General features: G+C 47.7%; 1 protein-coding gene across 3 annotated transcripts in view; it reads right to left on the bottom strand.

Annotated features, from left to right (window-relative positions):
- tln2b (talin 2b) overlaps positions 1-21,488 on the bottom strand; it is a 353,394-nt gene that overhangs the window by 315,555 nt on the left and 16,351 nt on the right. Inside the window, exon 1 of one of the 3 annotated variants that reach the window (XM_073024835.1) lies at positions 14,711-14,853. The exons of the other annotated variants lie outside the window; for them this stretch is intronic. The gene's annotated coding sequence lies outside the window, so the exon portion shown is untranslated. Of the gene's footprint in view, positions 1-14,710; positions 14,854-21,488 lie in introns of those variants that run through there. 3 annotated transcript variants of the gene reach the window in all.

Below are 21,488 nucleotides of genomic sequence, written 5' to 3' on the forward strand. Positions count from 1 at the left end.
CTCTGACATCCCACACCCCATACACAGGCCCACACACACCCACATCCCACAACCCATACACAGGCCCACACACACTGACATCCCACAACCTGTACACAGACCCACACACACCCACATCCCACAACCTGTACACAGACCCACACACACCCACATCCCACAACCCATACACAGGCCCACACACACCCACATCCCACAACCCGTACACAGACCCACACACACTGACATCCCACACCCCATACACAGGCCCACACACACCCACATCCCACAACCCATACACAGGCCCACACACACCCACATCCCACAACCCATACACAGACCCACACACACCCACATCCCACAACCCATACACAGACCCACACACACCCGCATCCCACAACCCATACACAGGCCCACACACACCCACATCCCACAACCCATACACAGGCCCACACACACCCACATCCCACAACCCATACACAGGCCCACACACACCCACATCCCACAACCCATACACAGACCCACACACTCTGACATCCCACAACCTGTACACAGACCCACACACACCCACATCCCACAACCCATACACAGGCCCACACACACTGACATCCCACACCCCATACACAGGCCCACACACACCCACATCCCACAACCCATACACAGACCCACACACACCCACATCCCACAACCCATACACAGACCCACACACACCCGCATCCCACAACCCATACACAGGCCCACACACACCCACATCCCACAACCCATACACAGACCCACACACACCCACATCCCACAACCCATACACAGGCCCACACACACCCACATCCCACAACCCATACACAGACCCACACACTCTGACATCCCACAACCTGTACACAGACCCACACACACCCACATCCCACAACCCATACACAGGCCCACACACACTGACATCCCACACCCCATACACAGGCCCACACACACCCACATCCCACACCCCATACACAGACCCACACACACCCACATCCCACAACCCATACACAGACCCACACACACCCGCATCCCACAACCCATACACAGGCCCACACACACCCACATCCCACAACCCATACACAGACCCACACACACCCACATCCCACAACCCATACACAGGCCCACACACACCCACATCCCACAACCCATACACAGACCCACACACTCTGTCATCCCACAACCTGTACACAGACCCACACACACCCACATCCCACAACCCATACACAGGCCCACACACACTGACATCCCACACCCCATACACAGGCCCACACACACCCACATCCCACAACCCGTACACAGACCCACACACACACACAGACATCCCACAACCCGTACACAGACCCTCACACCGATACCCCAAAACCCGTACACAGACCCTCACACACAGACATCCCACAACCCGTACACAGACCCACACACACCAACATCCCACAACCCGTACACAGACCCACACACACACACACACAGACATCCCACAAACTGTATACAGACCCTCACACACCAACATCCCACAACCCGTACACAGACCCTCACACTGACATCCCACAACCCGTATACAGACCCTCACACACTGACATCCCACAACCCGTACACACAGACCCTCACACACCGAGACATCCCACAACCCGTACACAGACCCACACACACAGACATCCCACAACCCGTACACAGACCTTCACACCGACACCCCAAAACCCGTACACAGACCCTCACACACCAACATCCCACAACCCGTACACACAGACCCTCACACACCAACATCCCACAACCCGTACACAGACCCACACACACAGACATCCCACAACCCGTACACAGACCCTCACACCGACACCCCAAAACCCGTACACAGACCCTAACACACCGACATCCCACAACCCGTACACAGACCCTCACACACAGACATCCCACAACCCGTACACTGACCCTCACACACCGACATCCCACAACCCGTACACAGACCCACACACACAGACATCCCACAACCCGTACACAGACCCACACACACCAACATCCCACAACCCGTACACAGACCCACACACACAGACATCCCACAACCCGTACACAGACCCACACACACAGACATCCCACAACCCGTACACAGACTCTCACACCGACACCCCAAAACCCGTACACAGACCCTCACACACAGTCATCCCACAACCCGTACACAGACCCACACACACAGACATCCCACAACCCGTACACAGACCCACACACACCAACATCCCACAACCCGTACACAGACCCACACACACCAACATCCCACAACCCGTACACAGACCCACGCACACCAACATCCCACAACCCGTACACAGACCCACACACACCAACATCCCACAACCCGTACACAGACCCACACACACCAACATCCCACAACCCGTACACAGACCCACGCACACCAACATCCCACAACCCGTACACAGACCCACACACACCAACATCCCACAACCCGTACACACAGACCCTCACACCACCATCCCACAAACCATATACAGACCCTCACACATCAGCATCCCACAATTGTACACAAACTCTCACATACAGAGAAAATCAGAGGAAGTGATTAAAGCAGGTTCATTAACAGCATCTAAAAGACTTTTGTACAGGTACGGGAGTGATATGGGTCAAATCTGGGCACATAAGACTAGTTTGGATGGAAATCTGGGTCATCAATAATCAGTTGGGTCGAATGGCCTGTCTCCATCCTCTATGACTCTGATCTAAAAACCAAAAGATTGCAAATGCTTTGTGAAAACGTAAAGCCAGCACAATGACAATTGTAACAGCAGAGGAGGTGGCTATTCAGCCCATCAGGTACATGCTACCCATCCCATTTGGTCACTCCTGTCCTTTCTGGCACCTCTGACAGCCTCCCCACTGTCACAGGATGTGACCTCGTCTGGGCGGGCACACCTCTTCCTGATGATCAACAACAAAGGACAAAGGCAGTTTAGGCCATTTCTGTCCTGAATTACGATGCCCTTGTTAAGGGAATTATCTCCTTCCCACTTATATTTGCTCCATAGTTTTATACACCTCAATACTCCTCCCCAGAGCCTCAACTGTTCCAAAGAAAAACAGCCCAACCAGCTTTGCCTCCTAGCAGTTCAAGGTCACTCAGTTTTTTTACATTCCTCCTATTTATTGTTAAACTGCAGCTTCTCAAATACATAACCCCAGAGTTCACTCGAATAAGACCATAAAATCAAGGAGCAGAATTCGGACACAAGGGGCATCGAGTCTGCTCTGCCATTTGATCGTGGCTGACCCATTTCGCTCTCAACCCCATTCTTCCGTCTTCGCCCTGTAACCTTTCACGCCCTGACTTATCAAGAATCTATCAAGCTCTGTCTCAAATACACACAAAGACTTGGTCTCCACAGCTGCCTGTGGCAATTAGTTCCAAAGATTCACCATTATCTGTCTAAAAAAAATTCCTCCTCATATCCGTTCTAAATGGACATCCCTCTATTCTGAATCCGTGCCCTTTAGTCCTCGGCTCCCCCACTGTAGGGAACATCCCCTCCACATCCACTCTATCTAAGCCTTTCATTATTTGGTAGGATTAAATGAGATCCTCCCTCAATCTTCTAGATTCCAGCAAGTACAGGCTCAGAGCCATTAAAAATTAGCCTTTCATTCCCGGAATCCTTTTTATGAACCTTTTTTGAACCCTCTCCAATGTCAGCACATCCTTTCTTAGATAAGGGGCTCTCAAGTGCTCACAGTGCTCCAAGAGGCCTCACCAGTCCCTTATAAAACTTCAGCATTACATCCTTGCTTTTATATTCTAGTCCTCTCAAAATGAATGTTAACACTGTATTTGTCTCCTTACCATTGCTTCAACCTGCAAATTACCCTTTAGGGAATCCTGCACGAGGTCTCGCTTGGATTTTTGTATTTTCTCCCCGTTTAGAAAATAGTCTACTCTTTTACTTCAACTGCATGACCGTACACTTCCAACACTGCCACCTGCCACTTCTTTGCCCATTCTCCTAATCTGTCCAAGTCCTTCTGCAGCCAAATTATTGACGTACAATGGTCAAAAGAAGCAGTCCCAACTCCAAACCCTGTGGTCACCAGCAGCCAATCAGAAAAGGCTTCCTTTACTCCCACTCTTTGCTTCCTGCCAATTAGCCAATGCTCTATCCATGCTAGTATTTTTCCTGTAATACCACGGGCTCTTATCTTGCTAAGCAGCCTCATGTGTGGCATCATGTCAAAAACCTTTTGAAAATCTGATGACACACACAACACCCACTGATTCGCATTTGTCTATACTGCTTGTATTCCTCAAAGAATGCCAACAGATTTGTCAGGCAAGGTTTTCCCTTGAGGAAACCATGCTAACTTTGATCTATTTTATTAAGTTCCACTTGCAACTCTGCTGCCCACTGACCAAATGACTAACTCCCTGAAAGGTTTTTTCCACTCAACCACAGAATCAGCTTTTACTACCTGAAAATTCATTCTGCGCCCTGCAAATGTCAAGCTGAGTATTACAGAGACTCGAGCCCCCTAAACCCCGCTGGTAATAAACTCATATTCATAACAATATCAATCACCGCACGCCTTCTTGCCAGAAAGACAATGTTTGATCTAATCAGCCTCTTCCTGTGGATCCCATGGTCAGAAATCTTCACTTTAGGACATTGCAAAAAACTCTACTTAGACTTAATCAAAGACACTATCCACAATAATCGTTCATATTTTTAAAAATCAACAATTAGTCAGACTTTATCTTCCCTTAAATCCATGCTGCTATTTCTGATTAATATGTGCCTTTCTACTTGAAAGTTTTATATCAGCCCCTCAGAATGCATTCTAATAATCTGCCAAGATTCAAACTTGAACTGCCTGGCTTGAAACCACATGGTTTATCCCTTATTTCATTTAAATCAGCTGTAAGGTGATAACAGCACACACAGAGTGCTGGGGAAACTCAGCCGCCACACAGTAAACAGTCGACATTTTGGGCTGAAACGCTTCATCAAATGTCCGGATGAAGACTCTGGGCCTGAAACGTTGACTGTTTACTCTTTTCCATAGATGCTGCCTGGCGGCTGAGTTCCTGCGGCATTTTGTGTGTGTTAAATGGATTTCCGGCATTGAAGTTTGTTTGCAGGGCCTCTGGATTTTCCTGCACAACACACACTGAGGAACTCAGCAGGTCAGGCAGCATCTATGGAGAGGAATAAACAGTCGAAGTTTCAGGCTGAAACCTTTTACTCCAGCATTGTGTATGTGTTGCTCTGGATTTCCAGCATCTGTAGAATCTCTCCTGTTTATGTTCTGGAATTTCATACCTTGCTCTAATGTCAGCTCCAATTTCGACACCTGGGCCTGACAACTTCTTCTTTTTAAAACATGCTGAATCCCTTAAATGTTGTCAAAGAGGGCATATTATTTCATCCACAATTTCATCCTCATTTCATTCATGATAATATCAGTATCATCCCCTCTTTGTAAAGGAAGTCACAACATATTCAACTTTTCTTCAACTTGTGCTTCCAAAAGCAGGTGTGCTTCTTTAGGCTGTAATAATCCCGTTTTCCTGCTTTTCGGACAGTTGTAAAATATCCAGGGCATTCAACTACTTGTATTTCTTCCGCCAAATCCTCTCTTTGCTTTTCAAACTTCACTTTCAGTTTCACCCCGACGCCTTCCAGACTTCACTCCGAGTTCAGACACCAACAATCAAGAAGGGAATTTTGAACTTGGCTCTTTCAGTGGGATTTCAATTGAACATCAAAGAACATGTCAATATCACCAGAGAAATGTTTGCTCCAATCCTCTCACCCTGATCTCTATCAGCAGGAGGCATAGTTTGGTCTCCCTGTCCTACATCCACTCTTCAACAGCACAAAGGTTTCCACACTGCACTCTCTACATTATCAGTCTACACACACCTTGTACAAATATGATCTCAAACAGCACTCTTATCTATTTGGCAGGGCTGAACGTTCTGGAAATATACTGATAGCTCAGGTTGTCCTGCTTCTGGATAGAGACAGAAATGGACTTTGAAAGGAAATCCTATAATTAGACATTAAAAACCAAAGGTCAGAACCATTTAGATGCTCCCCCCCCCCCCTCCAAAAATCAGGACTGGCGATGACTCACTTTCACTCTGGTTCTGTGGGATGTCAGATTGGGAGCTGTAGACTTTCGATGGGTGAAAGGGGGGTGTGGGAGAGTTGGTCTGGAAGAGTGACCAATGGGTAACTAAAGGACGACTGAGGGGGGTGTCAAAGAGAGGTGATTAATACGTGGGGTAGATGAAACCATCACAATAGAAGTATACATCAGGGTGTCCTAGAATAATTTAGCTGTTGTAAGAATACTTTTATGAATCGCCCTTTAGAATCTAATTTAATTTCAGTGATAGTTCCATCAGATCAACGGAATGGAAGACCATGAAGAGCAGAAGCAGCAGGAGGCAGCACGGGAGCTTGCTGCAACACTGCACTGCACCTCTTCCCGGAGGACGAGCGCCGCAGCCGCTCGTCTATCAGCGTCTAGTTACCTGTGATGAAGCAGAACTGGCACCCGGCGAAGCATGTTCAGCAGACACTAACTTCACTGAAACCATATACCCACCATATCTCTAAAACTACTAACGTGCTTCAACTGGACCCACAGTTTTACCTTCCGCCCACCCAGCCCGTTTGTGGGCGACATGTTGTGCTCCATCCCCTATGCAATGCAGGCCAACGTCTGACCTGGCCTTCCCAGTTGACCTGCTGCGCCAGCCTGCTTGCTTTCTTGCAGAAGGATACATTTGTTGTTTACAATAACAAATTTTAACTGACGGTTGGACAGGCACGCGGACTGGAAATATTTTGAGGGGTACGAGCCGAACACCGGAAGATGGGACTAGCCTGGTTGTGGCATCTTGGTCAGTCGGGCCAAGTACCCAAGCTGTACAGCTCCACGTCTACGAGCCTCGTCCATCCGACGACCAATAGTTTAAAAATCTTCCCCAATTTAAATCTGCCTGACCTGCTGAGGTTCTCAAGATTTTGAGTGTGTCTCCATTCTGTCTCTCTGTTCATCACTCCAGTAACAACAATGACACGCTTCCATCACATCTCTCTCCACTGCCACTCACTCAAAGGTTCTCCTCACATCTCATTCCCACACCTTTCCATCATCAGCCCTACACACTTCAATTTTAATGCAGATTCTACATAGCTGGGTCTCAAGTTTAAGTTCAGTTTACTGTCATTCAACCACACACATGTATACCGACAAACAAAACAACGTTCCTCCGGACCCTGGTGTACTCCGGACACAGTACATATACCGTAGCTCAATCACGCACACATAACACATAAAGTAATATCACGAATAATAAGGTGCATTTACGACACAAGTTGAAAAGTAAACAGTATAACTCATCTGGCACTTTGTGTGAGATGAGACCTGGATGGTGGCAAGGGTTCCATAGTCTTATGGCCTAGAGGAACAAGCTATTTCACATCCTAACACTCCTTGTCCTAATGCCAGGTTACCTTCCGCCTGATGCTGGGTGTCAACGAGATTGTTGGACCAGGACGGATGGGAGGGATTATTAACAACGCATACACAACGCTCCAGATAAGTATCTCTGATGGATGGAAGAGAGACCAATACAGATCCCTGTTGTATCTCTGGACCGTCTTTGCCTCAGCCACCCTGGACACTCCCTTGCCCCACCCTCTCTTTGGCCATGGACTCAGTCTCACCCCTCCAAGAGGGCCACAACCTTGTGGTTTGGAGGCTTGTGTGTCTCAGTAACCTGGACTCAGGGCTTTATGCTTTGACTCTTGGTAGGGTCACCCATGTCAAACAGGCCGAAGGGCCAGACTAAGTGTGGTCCACTGGTCCTCCAGGTTCGGGGGGGCTTATCACAGGGATAACATCACTGACTGGTCAAACAAAATTGTTATGGAAACAGCAACAAAGAATCCTTCTGCATCTTAGTATTCCTGTGTCTCCACCTGGGACTTGTATGATTGACAGTAGCAAAAGCAGAGAGGAAGCTACTGACAGGATGAAGGAAGCCCTGAACACAGCCAGGGATGGAGGACCTTCACTGCTGACCTAAATGCCAGTGGTGTCACGGGCAGTCAGACCCACCTACCTGCCTTTCCCTCATCACCCTCAATCCTCCCAGCATGCAACAACCTACTCTGCCTTCTGCGATCGCTTTTCCCTCATGCTACCTTGGGGCACTGATCTGATGACATTTTCTGTATGGATATGGCAGGCAAACAAAGTTTCTCACTGCCGAAATTTCCATACGTGTACCAGTAATCAACTAATTCACCATCCCACAAAAAGAGCTTTTATCCTGACTCCATTTTGTTACAGTAACCACTCCCATGTCCGTATGAATTTACCAACCCCTAGGCCTGGAGCAGTTACCTCTGGCATGAGTGAGTAAATAGCGAGGGCACACTCCTCAGCAAACACGGCACTGACTGGGTGCATAGGGGGACTTCAGCCTCATTCCTCCTGCAACCACCAAGTGGTGTTCATCTTGCTGATCACACCTTCCAGTCTGAAGCAGCGTCGCGGTGACCTGACAACTGCAGGATTCCACCCTTGCCCCTGGTGTTTCCACTTCCCCTCAGTAAGATGGTTACAGTACCACACACACACATTTTGCAGACTGAAAGCCTCCAGGTATGTGGCCACAAACACAAAAACACAAGTCACAAAAAAGTCACAAAATTCCTCAGAGGATTTGCGATGTCGTCCCACTGCATTCCCATTCCCTGCACTCTCACGGTGATTACACTGGGAAATCTGGTAGCTTTGCCCCATTGTTCAGGAAGAGGCTCCAAGCAGGAAGAGCAAAAAAAAACAGCATGTGCCAGAAATAAGAAATAAAAACAGAAATACTCAGCAGGTCAGACACCATGAATGGGGAGAGAAATGCAACACTTCAGATCAATGCATTTTTGGGAAGTGGAATTCCAAACTAATAAACAGGGTCATGGAGAATGGGCTATATCTGGAATGGCGATCAGTAACTGGAGAGGCACCAGACAGTGAAGCTTGGCTTCCAGCCATCCTGACCCCACACATTACGTAAATGGCAAGAAAGCTCATTAATGCCTCTGAAAACTAACGAAATTTGGCATGACCCCATCGACCCTTACCAATTTTTATTGATGCAACACAGAAAGCATCCCACCTGATGTCTGATGGTTTAGTACAGCAATTGTTTCACATGTGACCATAAGGAACACTCAGCAGATCATGGAAATCAGCCTTCCTTCCAGGGACTCTGTCTATACTGCTCACTTCCTCAGTAAAGCAGCCAACGTAATCAAAGACACCATCCACCTCTTCTTCCCTCATCCATTAAGCAGAAGATACCAAAGTCTGAAAGCACGTAGCTCCAGGACCCACTATTAAAGGACTATGAAACGGTTCACTTCTGATGACAAATTGGACTCTTGACCTCACAACCTACTTTATGATCTTGACCTTGTTTACCTGCACTGCACTTTCTCTGTAGCTGTTACATTTTGCTCTGCATTGTTATTGCTCAAAATAAAAAGTACATCTGTCACCATATGCTATCTTGAGATTCATTTTAATCACCTAGAAGATACAGTACAGAGCAGACCCTTCCTGCTGCAAAGCCCAGCAACCACTCTATTTCACCCTAGCCTAATCATATGACAATTTTAAAATCACTGATTAACCTACTAATTGGTACATCTTTGGAATGTGAGAGCAACTGAAGAATCTGGAGGGAATCCATGCAGTCACGGGGGAGGACGTACGAACTCCTTACAGATGACACTGGATCTGAACTCCGAATGCCAATACCCCAAAGTGTATTCCTCTCTATGCTACCATGCCACCCCAGCATTTCCAGGAAAATAAAGAAACACGATAGAAACTATACATAAACAAAGACTGGCAAACAACCAATGTACAAAAGACAAATAGTGCAAATAAACTACATTAATAAATAATATTGAGAACACGAGTTGTGGAGCCTTGAAAATGAGTCTGCAGGTTATGGAATCGGTTCAGAGTTGAGGTAAGTGAAGCTATCCACACTGGTTCAGGAGCCTGACGGGTTGTAGGGTAACAACTGTCCTGAACCTGGTGGTGTGGGACCTAAGGCTCCCGTACCTCCTGCCTGATGGTAGCAGCAAGAAGAGAGCGTGACCTGGGTGGCGGGGGATCTCTGAGGATAGATGCTTCATTCTTGTGGCCGCGCTCCTTGTGAACGTGCTCAGTGATGGAGAAGCCTGTGATGGGCTGGGCTTTTACTTTGTTTTATCTCATTATACTGTGTAATGATCGTACCAGGATGAACAGTCTGCAAAGCAAGCTTTTCACTGCATCTCAGTGCATATGGTAACAATAAAGCAATTCCGGTTCGCCCCTGTCACTGACTGAGCCCTTCTCTGTAAAGCTGTGTGGTGGTTCAGATGAAACACCTCTCACACCCATGAAGAAACCACATACAGGGAACTGTCCACAGTATGAAGATGGGGGCTGGACCCTAGTAGGCATTCCCAGCACCGCCAGATGCGAGCACCACTTCACTATCACAGCCTTGGAACTCAGGCACTTTGAAACTGAATCACACCAGAGTGAGACAGGAGGCGGCCATTTTAAAAGGTGGTGATGGGTTCACCTTCCTGAGGGGCAAACCAGAAGAGACGCACAGAGAGTGAGCACCATGAGGAATGGCTCGTCGAATGCCTCAGTGTCTGCCCCTGCAGAATCAGTGAACAAATTGAAAACCTCGGCTCATTCCAACACAGAACCAACATGAGATGGTCATCACTGCCACAACACTTCAGAAGGTCAAAGGTAACTTCCCCTCAACCTCCCACAGTATGAGGAGTTCACTGGCTGAACTCCTCCTTATAACAAACTCCTTCACCTGAAACGAAAAACCAGCTTGGTCGGACACCTTGGTCAGCATGGACAAGATGGGCCGAAGGCCTGTTTCCATGCATGGGAAAGAATCAGTTAGATGCTATGGAAGCAGGTCCTCTCGCCCAAGTTGACAATCACCATCAACCAACCACTCTATTCTCCCGCATTTCCATCAAATCCATCCAGATTCCACCACTTAGCTACACACTGGGAATGATTTAACCTCGCCCTGCACATCATTGGGAATTGCAAGAACAGGCCATCACAGACAGCGACCAAGGTCAGGGGTTGAACCCTGCTTACTGGAACTGTGAGGCAGCAGCTCTACCAGTTGTGCCACCCAAACAAAAGCCTGTGGAGATGCTCTAGTTTCCATCCTCCAAAACTCTTGCAGATTCTAGAATTCCGCTTCCTCCAGACTGGAGGTGGTTTTGATTTGCTTTTAAAGCTGGTTCGGCACAACGCTGTTCCTCTGTGTTGTACTCTTTGATGTTCTACATTCTACACTATTGACCTGTTATCAACATTTGGGAAAACACTGGACTCTATAATAAAGAATGAGATGTCAAGATACTCAGGAAATTGTGACATGATTGAGGTGAGTCAATATGGATGTCTGAGCTGGTAGAACTGGTATTCTCAGAACATACCCAGCAAACTAGAGGAAGGGGAACCAATGGATATGGTGTACCTAGATTCTAGGAAAGCATCCATTTACCTCCAACGTGGCCAGACCCTTGCGATCTAGGATAATTTGTTTCTACACAGTTCTATAGAGTCTAAAGTGGTTAATGACACCAATGTGGGAATTGCAGAGTTCCACAACTGGAGCAGGAAGTCTGTAGGGTTTCTGTACATCTCTGATGCTCTCAGTACCGTCCCCAACACTCCTCCCTCACTATGTGTAGTCTTAGGCCAGAGGTTCTCTGGAGCCAGGTGTAATGTTGCATTATTATTGGCCTTGGTGAGAATGAACATGGGGTTCCTATGGACCAAGCTGCTAAAGGGGCAGTTCAGCTAATAAGTGCAGGACTGGGTCATATCTTTTTTGTAACAACATAGGAGGCACCAATTCAGCCTATTGACTCAAAGAGCAATCCTGTCATTCCCATTCTCCCTCTGACTTCCCTGTAACTTATTATCCTTCACGTCCTTATAAACTCCTCAAATCTACAGTCAACCACCTATATTCAAGATCATTCAACCTACGAACACATCCTTTGGCTGTGGGAGTAAACCAGAGCCAGGGAAACATAGACAGTCACTGGGAGACTTTGTAGACTCCAGACGCAACACTGGAGGAGAGGATCACTCCCAGAGGCAATGGAATAGTGAGGCAACTGCACTAACTGCTGGGCCACTGCATCATATGAGGAGAAGTTGAGTCGGTTGACTCTCTAATATTTAGTGTTTAGAAAAATGAGAGTTAAAAGAAAGTTGAAAGTTATATTTTCTTAATTGGGACAGGAAAGGAGATTACTCTGAGGGTCAGACTCAAAGCAGAGCTAGCTACAGATTGAGACGAGAAGAGACACTGTCATTAACAGAACAGTGAATCTTTGGAATTCTCTGACTCAGAGGGTTGTGCAGCTTCAATTATTATGTTCAAAACATAAATTGATTTATTTCTGGGCATTAAAGAAATCTGGGGACAGTTCAGGAAAATAGTGCCATGGATAAAATTCAGTCATGCTCCTGCTCAGGGGTAGAATAGGCCTGAGGGACCAAATGGCCTATTTCTGAACCTATTTCTTAATGTTCAATATCCCTAACTCTTCACTTACTTGACTTCTCTGTCTCCGGAGCCACAAACCCCTTGACAATGCAGTTTCCTATGAGGACCTAGTTTATTCATTCCCCATTCTATTCCCATGTTTCTGGTCTCACTCACTCTCCTCGTATCCTCATCAAGCATTTATTTATTTATCCACTTCAGATCTACATTGCAACTTCAGCTTGTATTATCCACTCCCAGCTGACCTTGGAGGTGCTTTGTAGACAACAAAGAGTCAGCTTCTGTACATTCGTAGATCATACTGTGCAGAAACATGTCCTTGCCCATGCCAACTCTGATGCTTATCTATGCTAATCCCATTTGCTTGCATGAGGTCCCTATCTCGTCCCTATCCCTATGAGGTCCCTATCTTCCAATCCAAGTATCTGCCCAAATACCTTTCACACACTGTACTTGTACTGCTTCTAAGCTTCTACCGCCTCCTCCGTCCGGCAGCATCCCCCCAATTAACCACTGTCCTTAGTGTGGGGAAAAACTTCCCTCTGACATCTCCTTTAAATTGCTCCCCTCTCACCTTAAACCTGGGCCCTCTATTTGTAGGGTCAGCTGTCCTGGGAAAAGACTATCTATTCTCACCTATGCTCATGGTCATTGTATAAACCTGTAAGGTCACTCCTGTATTCAAGTGAGGATAAACACAGCCTGCCCCAAGTCTCCTTATAACTACAGCTCTCCATTCCAAGCAACACCCAAGTGAATCTCTTCTGCACTGTCGGATACCACATACTTCCTGTGGTATAGTGACCAAACATGTACAATACACCAAATGCAGTCCAACCAACATTTTGTACAGCTGCAACATGACATCCCAACTTAGCCTGTGAAAGTAAACATACAAATGCCTCCTTCACTACCCTATCTACCTGTGGGCACCACACCCAGAGAGTCATGGACAATAACAAAGTCCCTGCCATTTTCTCTCTCTGTCCTACCAGATTTCAAATTCTCTAAATCCATTATCTCACACCTGTCCAGATTAAATTCCATCTGCCACCACCCTGCCCAACTTTCCAATCTATGTCTTGCTGATCTTTAGACAAATTACTATATGTGTCTCCGCCAGTTTTCATGTTACCTGTAATCTTACGAACCAAACCCTTGACTTCTTCATCCATTTATGAGAAAGATCCCAGCACCAAACCCTGCAGCACACCACACCTGACAGGGACAACAGTTTGATAAACCCCCACCCTCCACTACTCTCTACCTCCTTACACCAAGTAAGCTTCCAATCTAGTTTGACAACGTAACCTAAAATCCCTTGTGCCTTAATTGGAGGCTCTGGGGTTTCACAAGGACAGATTTCCTCCCTGAAGTGCATTAATGATCCAGAGTGTTCTTACAGCAATCTGTTAGTTCTGTCATCAGTACTAACAAGTTTTTCTTTAAAATTCCAGTTCATTGACTGAAATTAAATCGCACAGTTGTCACGATAGGATTTGAACCCTGGTCTCTGGATGATTAGTTCATGCCGAGTGATTACACACCCACCAATGTACCCCCATCATCAGCATCATCCACATTCCACAAATATCCTCTGAGATTGCTCGACACCTCTAGTGTGACGCCACCACCTGGTACATCCCACTGGCCTCCACGATCAGACTCCAGCCGGGCCTTTTCCCTCTCAAGGTTCACTCATCCGTTTCCACCAACACCCAGCCTCACACCCCCCTCCCCCATGGAATGCGAAGGTGCGGCTCTATACACTTTACCATTTGTAATTCAGTTACATTCCTCACAAGGTCATCTCCTATACAGCGGAAAGCCAAAGACAGATCATGTGACTGTTATACTGAGCAAACCCCCCCTTCCCACCCCCACCCCAAAACGACCGTATTTATTCAGTTTGGGTGACCTCCGACTGCCAAATGCCTTCACTTTACACCCTCCTTCCGCTCCAGCCCAGAGCCCAGCTTCCAGTCGGAAACACTCACACTCTGGCATTACTGAACTCAATAACTACTGCTAACCAGTCTTTACAGTTCACTGAGGATGGCCAGTTGCGAGGGAAAAAAAATCACTGACCTGAAATGTTAGTTGTACCTCCCTCTTCACAGGCACAGCCTGACTTCCAACATTCTGAACTTCCCGTCTGAACTGGAAAAATGTTCAACTTAAAAGCATGCTGCTGAGACCAAGGAATGAATGGCAGGCAGATGAAGGAAGTCCCTCATAAATGGTAAAACAGAGGCAAGGAAAGCTCCAACTCCAACTCCATTCACTGCAGCTTCCCTGGGCCCTCTCAGTCCTGACAGCACACCATGCAATGCTAGAAAAAGACGTCCTTCATTCTTAAGGAGACTGTGGCAACATAATAGACGAAGTTAACGAGCGGGAGCCTTCTGTAAGATTGACAGCTTGCAATTTCCAGAGCCCTACATGTAAACTCCAATCCAGCTGATTCCCAACTGACATGTGTTCCTGATTATGAACTCATCCTGTCAAACAGTGAGAGAGTTGTTTCAAAGATAGGCTCCATGCCAATAATTCAAATAAGACTGTGCTCTGAGAAAACAAAATAGGAAGATTTCCCTCTCTGCTCGCACTCAGCTGGCATCCCTTCCATCATTTGCTGGCCAAAGCGTTTCACGTCAGCTGCGCAATGTCAAAGACCTGGGAGGCTGACTCGCTGTTCTGGAACATGTGAATAACTAGCAAGTATAAAAGAAAAATCAAGATTACGTGACTAGACGGGGAAAAATGAATGATTTCAATTAAAAACATGAGTAAACACTCTGAAAGCTGTGGGGGGTGGGTGGTATGAGCCAGTGGAAATAAACTGGAAGCTGGTGGAACAAGTTGGAAATGCAGGAAACCTTGGACGTGTGAGGCTACGCCGGGTGTGAGAGAGGATTCCCCAGCAGGGAGCAGCCAGCTTCACTCCACCGTTCTCAGTGCTTCCTCTACAGGCCACTGAATCCTGCGTCCATGACTCACTCGGACATTTCCACCATTTGTCACTGATGTTTTCTTTGGCACTTTATGAAAGAAGCAGGAATCGCCAAACAGGGCTCCAGGAACATCTGATTCCAACACTCCACTGCCCAGTCCATGAGCACGTGGGGATAGCACAGGCACCGGTGGAGTCACGAGTGGCCAGCTGAAAACTGACCAAGAGCTGCCCACGTCCTGAGGCAAGGACCGTTCCAACCCACCACCACCACAGGCAGAACACGACAACCCACCTGTCTGTTGAACAGTCCCTACTCCGACCCTAAAACCCAGCAAGTCTGTCCCCACATCCCCATCTTCCATCCAACCTTGTCCCTGCCCATCTCCACCCTCCAACCTGACATTCACCCTGCCCCCACACTCCAGAACTAATCCTGTGCCTTCAACTCCCTGACTCCACCCTCCCACTGCCATTCCAATGCCCCAAGTAGTACAATTCTTGGTCCCTACACCCTGCTGCCCAAACCCTCCCTGCACACACCCCAGCAGTCCCTCCAGCTGCCAGCATTAAACCATCTGCCCATGCTAGGCTTCAGGACAGCTCTTCCCAAATCAGACTATGAAGTCAGGCTGAGCACTTTCATTACACTGATTTCTAGACGTGTCAATCACCTGAGCACCCAGACAACCCCTCAGTCAGAAGGCAGACAGAGCACAAGAGTCAGCTTCCAACCGAAACCCCGGAGCCCTGCAGGGACTGGAACCGCACTGTCCAGATACCGACCCCAGGAACTGGCAGGTTTAAATCCCCAGAGCAGAGTGTGGGTCAGGGCAAAGTGAGTGAGACTGGACTTGCCTCCGACTCAAACTCAGAATCTTTTCAGCCAACGAAGGATTTTTTCTGTAGTGTCAGGAATGCTGCGGGCAAATTGTGCACAGCAAGCTCCCACATACATGCCAACAAACCAGATCACCTGGGAGTAATGACTTAAGGATCATTAGTCAGAACAACACTGGGAAGTTTCCACCACTGTGAGAGGATCAACATCGATTCCAAATAAATGCACTTGAGAAAATTGAAACCAAGAGACGTTTCACAGCTTAAGCATGGAATTCACGATAAACTACTGCAATCGAATTATATTTCGCACACGTACAGCCCAAGAGGACAGACATCCTGTGTTATTTAGTCAAGGGAGATAAACTGGGATTTTCCTGTCACCCAACAGAGCAAATCCCTCACAGCCATTATACGCAAGGAGCAAGAATGAGAGAAACTGCATTCTTTAGAACATTTCTGAGCTAAGGCCTCAGGCTTCCAGCGACCAGGGTTCAACCCCGAGCTCTGGTTTGCGTATCCTAGGAAGGCATGGGTCCACCAGCTTCATCTCATAGCCCAAAGTCAAGCACATTGGTTTATTAACTAGCCACTGTAAATGGTGTGCAGATGAGCAGGAGAACCTGGAAGAAGCTGATGGGAAGGTGAAGAGACAAATGGGCAGCGTAGAATGAATGCAAATGGACATCTGACTCAAGACAGATTGAAATGCCCAAGTCTCTGATACATGACCATAAGACCATAAAGCACAGGAACAGAATCAGGCCATCCGGCCCATCGAGTCTGTTCCACCATTCAACCATGGCTGATCCTTTTTTCCTATCTCCTACTCAACCACAGTTCCCGGGCTTCTCCCCATGACCTTTGATGCCATGTCCAATCAAGAACCTATTAATCTCTGTCTTTAATACACCCAATGACCTGGCCTCCACAGCTGCATGTGGCAACAAATTCCACAATTTCCCACCCTTTGGCTAAAGAAATCACTCCACATCTCTGTTTTGAAAGGATGCCCTCTATCCTGAGGCTGTGTCCTCTTGGCCTAGACTCCCCCACCATGGGAAACATCCTTTCCACATCTACTGTCTAGGCCTTTCAACATCTGAAAGGTTTCAATGAGAACCCCCTCATCCTTCTGATGACAATGATGTAGTGAGGATGACGAAAACAGAAACTGACCGCCACTTATTGCCTGTAGTGGGAATCCACTATGCACAAACTACTGCGTCAATTCCTTCTTCTCCACCATAGCTCGATTACAAAAGGCTGCAAAGACCCAAAAGCTGCATGCAAAGTGCTGGGGGAAGCTGGCTGAAAAAGGAATTGGGTAGACCACAAGGTCTAGAATGAGTATCAAGTCTGCTCTGCCATTCCATCAGGAATTCTGCCATTCCATCAGGACTGATTTCTTTTCAGCACCAGCCCTCCATCTTCTGCCCATCACCCTTAGCCCCACCCCCAAGACCAAGAGGAGAGAGAAAAGGCACAGAGGGGGAACCAGTTACCGGAAATTGAAGAATTCAATGTCCCTGCAGTTGGGCTGGGGAGTACCCAAGCAGAATACAAGGACTGTTCCATTGCTTTGTCTCTAGCCTCATGTTAGCAGGAGAGGAGGCTGGGACAGACAGTCCAGTACCGGTATGGGGAGGGGAATTAAACTGGCTAGCAACTGAGGGGATCAGGAGAGTTGGAAGACGAAGTGAAGATTCTCAGCAAAGCAGCCACTGAGTTTGTGCTTGGTCTGACCAACGTCGAGGTGGCCACATCGAGAGCACCAGATTCCATCAACAACATTCCCGAAGCTGCACATCAATATCTGCCTCCCCAAGAAGAGAGCTCTTCCGGGAGTGAAGCACTCCCTTGCCACTAAAGGGATGTAAAGCTGTTTATAAAACAGCAAATTTTTATTTCTTCCCACGTATTTTTCCCCCCATCTACCTGAGGTAGTGGATGACATCGCAACCCTGATCTCCTTCCAAAAACCCACACCCTAATGCGTGTTCTCCCGCAGACTGGGGGTCCAGAGTCTGGGACATCCTCACTGGACTGCAATTCAATTCAAGTTTAATTGTCACTTAACCATATACTAATACTCACGAATACAGCCAAACGCAACAGCGTTACTCCAGGGTCAAGGAACAAAGACACATTACCCGCAGTCACACACAGTAAGCACACACAAGATCACAATCACATAATAGGAGTCCCAAGGCCCACCTCCCCACACGACATCACAGCTTGATGCATACAAGCCAACAAACCCAAAACAGAATATCAGTAAAAATACAACACGGAACATGAGTGTATATACCCAGTCCTCGCCCCAACGCCCGACTACCGCTAGGGGAATCCGTGACTTTAAGGCCCAGTCCTCATATATACAAGCACATATAGAATATTAGAAAACAACACAACCAGACTATATATATATATATATATATAGTCCAGACCTATTTTAAACCTTCAGTCGCCACAACTGTATTAGGCCGCCCCCGATAGGGCGTGTTTGTTCGGACGCCTCACCTCCGGTGGCTGAAAAGCAAGCCACCCCACAGCTTGAGGCCCGAGTCCATTGAAGCTGCCAAAAAACCTGTAATCGGCCACTACAGACCTCATCGTCTGCCGGACGAAACTCTGGAGGGGCAGCCCCAACTCCGTTCTGGACACCGCGCCACGCCGTCCCCGGTGAAGCACAACGGCTTCGTCCCCTCACTCTGGGCGGCTGCCAACAGGCTTCAGGCCTGGTCTTCACTACGACTGAGGACGAGGCCCCTCCATCCAACCCTGCTCGCATCCAATAAATCAGCGAACCGAGCTTGCAGTGTACCAGATTAACAACACCCAAAGGGGTCTTGCAATCACAAGAAAAGCAAACACGACGGCCACTCGCTATTTGACCGCGAGCCTCCATCGATTCGGGCAGCAGCTCGTTGCTCAGCTCCTCATCTCTGTCAGCCACCAACTCACTAATGGTGTGAACCTGCAGTCTTTCAGTTCTTCACGCACGGCAGGATCTTGCGATCATTACATCTACGCTTAGGTAGAACGGTAGCACTTTTGGTTGACCCTGTAGAAGCCGCTGTGACCAGTCGTGCTGCCATCTTGCCAGAAGATCAAGGCACTGAAGAGGAATGATGAATGCTGGATGATGCTGCGACTAGCGGCTGTCACTAAGCACACATGGGACACGACACGACACAGATATGAGGTGGTTTCTCTAACTTTGTGGGTGGTTTCAGGGCATGCCACTGAGCTCTGAGGGCCACTCAACGCTCAGCAATCCAGGGATCTCAGGGCAAGGATTAGTGCTCGAGGGCCACACAATGCTCACGGTTCCAGGGGGATCTCAGTACAAGGATTTGTGCTCGAGGGCCACACAATGCTCACGGTTCCAGGGGGATCTCAGGGCAAGGATTTGTGCCTCAGTGAAGCAAAAGCCCTTTCCCATCCAGTTTACGTATTAAAAAAAAACACAACAGGCCAATGACAGAGTTAAATGTTTGTTTCAATCAGTGTCATTACTTTCACATGGACAAACGGCAGCTCTGAATCACGCATCACACCAGAGCATGTAACACAAAGGAGAGTATATTGTCTGCAGCTTGGATCCTGCATTGCGACACCCAGATGTTGCTGGAACACCTCAGGCTGTCTCACCCAGCGTCTCCGTCAGCAGAAACCAGCACAACCTGAATGTTCAGTGCGTGACAGCAGATACAATGCGAGGCTCACCTGTAAACTGTAATAAAGCACCAAGGGACAGCAGACAGTGACACTGCACATAACACGGTCGTCTGGGCCATATCGCTGTCATTCCTTTCATACGGACAAACTGTTTGAACTCACCTATATTTCCTCCTCAGCCCTGCAAACTGTAGTATTTAAAACTCCCTGCTGAATATGTTCCCACTGCCCTTTCAGAAAGAACTTCTGTGACCATGGCTCAGTGTTAACAAACATCTTCTCTTCTCCCACTCAGTTCCTCTGCCCTGCATGGATGACCTCTGATACCATCCAATGCAAAAGCAGAAACCTCTCTCTGCATTTAGCACTTTGTTACGCTATCTATGCCTAATTATTCCTGATCTCAGGAAAACAATTCCCTCCACAGTAAAAGTGAAAGTAAACACTGCTGGCACAGGACATCTGAAACCACGGCAGAAAATGCAGCAAATATTCAGCCGGTCAGGCAGCATCTGCGCAGAGTGAAACCAAATTAACTTTTGAGGTCCTCAGAACCAGGATTAGACGAGCTTCAATGGAAGATCATCGACCTGAGACATCGGCTCCACACGCTGCCTGGCATTCATTCATTTACTTACAGATACAGCACAGAACAGACACTTCCACCAAATGAACCGCACCACCCAGCCCTGCAACTATTTAACCCTTACAATCATCAATTAACCTGTTAACTGCTACGTCTTTGGAACTTGGGAGGAAACAGGCAGCAGTGAAACTGAACTCCAACGGTCTGAGCTGTAATACTGTCGCGCTAACCACTACACTACCATGGCGCTAACTACAACACTACCGTGGCACCCGAAGCGACCTGCAGAGTGGTTCCAGCACTTTCTGCCCTTTACTGGATGCCCTACCATCCCTGGAGCTGACATCATTCCCATAATGGGATGCCCACAAGCATTGAACTCGAGGCCCAAGTAGGACGTAACCCAGTTGCCCTCACACAAACATCTTTCTAGAAGGGAAAATTCCACCAGCATCTGAACCACAAGCGGTTTGATACAAAGAGAAGGCTCCCACTTATCCTTGTCTGACCAACAACAGTGCCAGCAACATAGGTTCCAACCACCTCCACTCACTTCTGGATCTGTCAGGTCACGGTAACAGATGAAGTTGGTGAACGCTTGCACACCCGGTGTTGGTGGCTGGACCTCTGACCAGTGGGGGGTTGCCATTACTCTGCCAAGGCCTGGGCACATAACCCAAGCTGAGGGAATCTTCAGACTTCTGCAGAGTACCTTCCTTCATCGTCAGTCGTAGGAGAATCCAGAAACCTCATTAAATAGAAGTCACGGACCGTTACAACACAGAAACAGGCATCTCGCCTCA

This window comes from Hemitrygon akajei, chromosome 21, assembly GCF_048418815.1.
Source record: "Hemitrygon akajei chromosome 21, sHemAka1.3, whole genome shotgun sequence".
Classification (NCBI taxonomy): Eukaryota; Metazoa; Chordata; class Chondrichthyes; order Myliobatiformes; family Dasyatidae; genus Hemitrygon; species Hemitrygon akajei.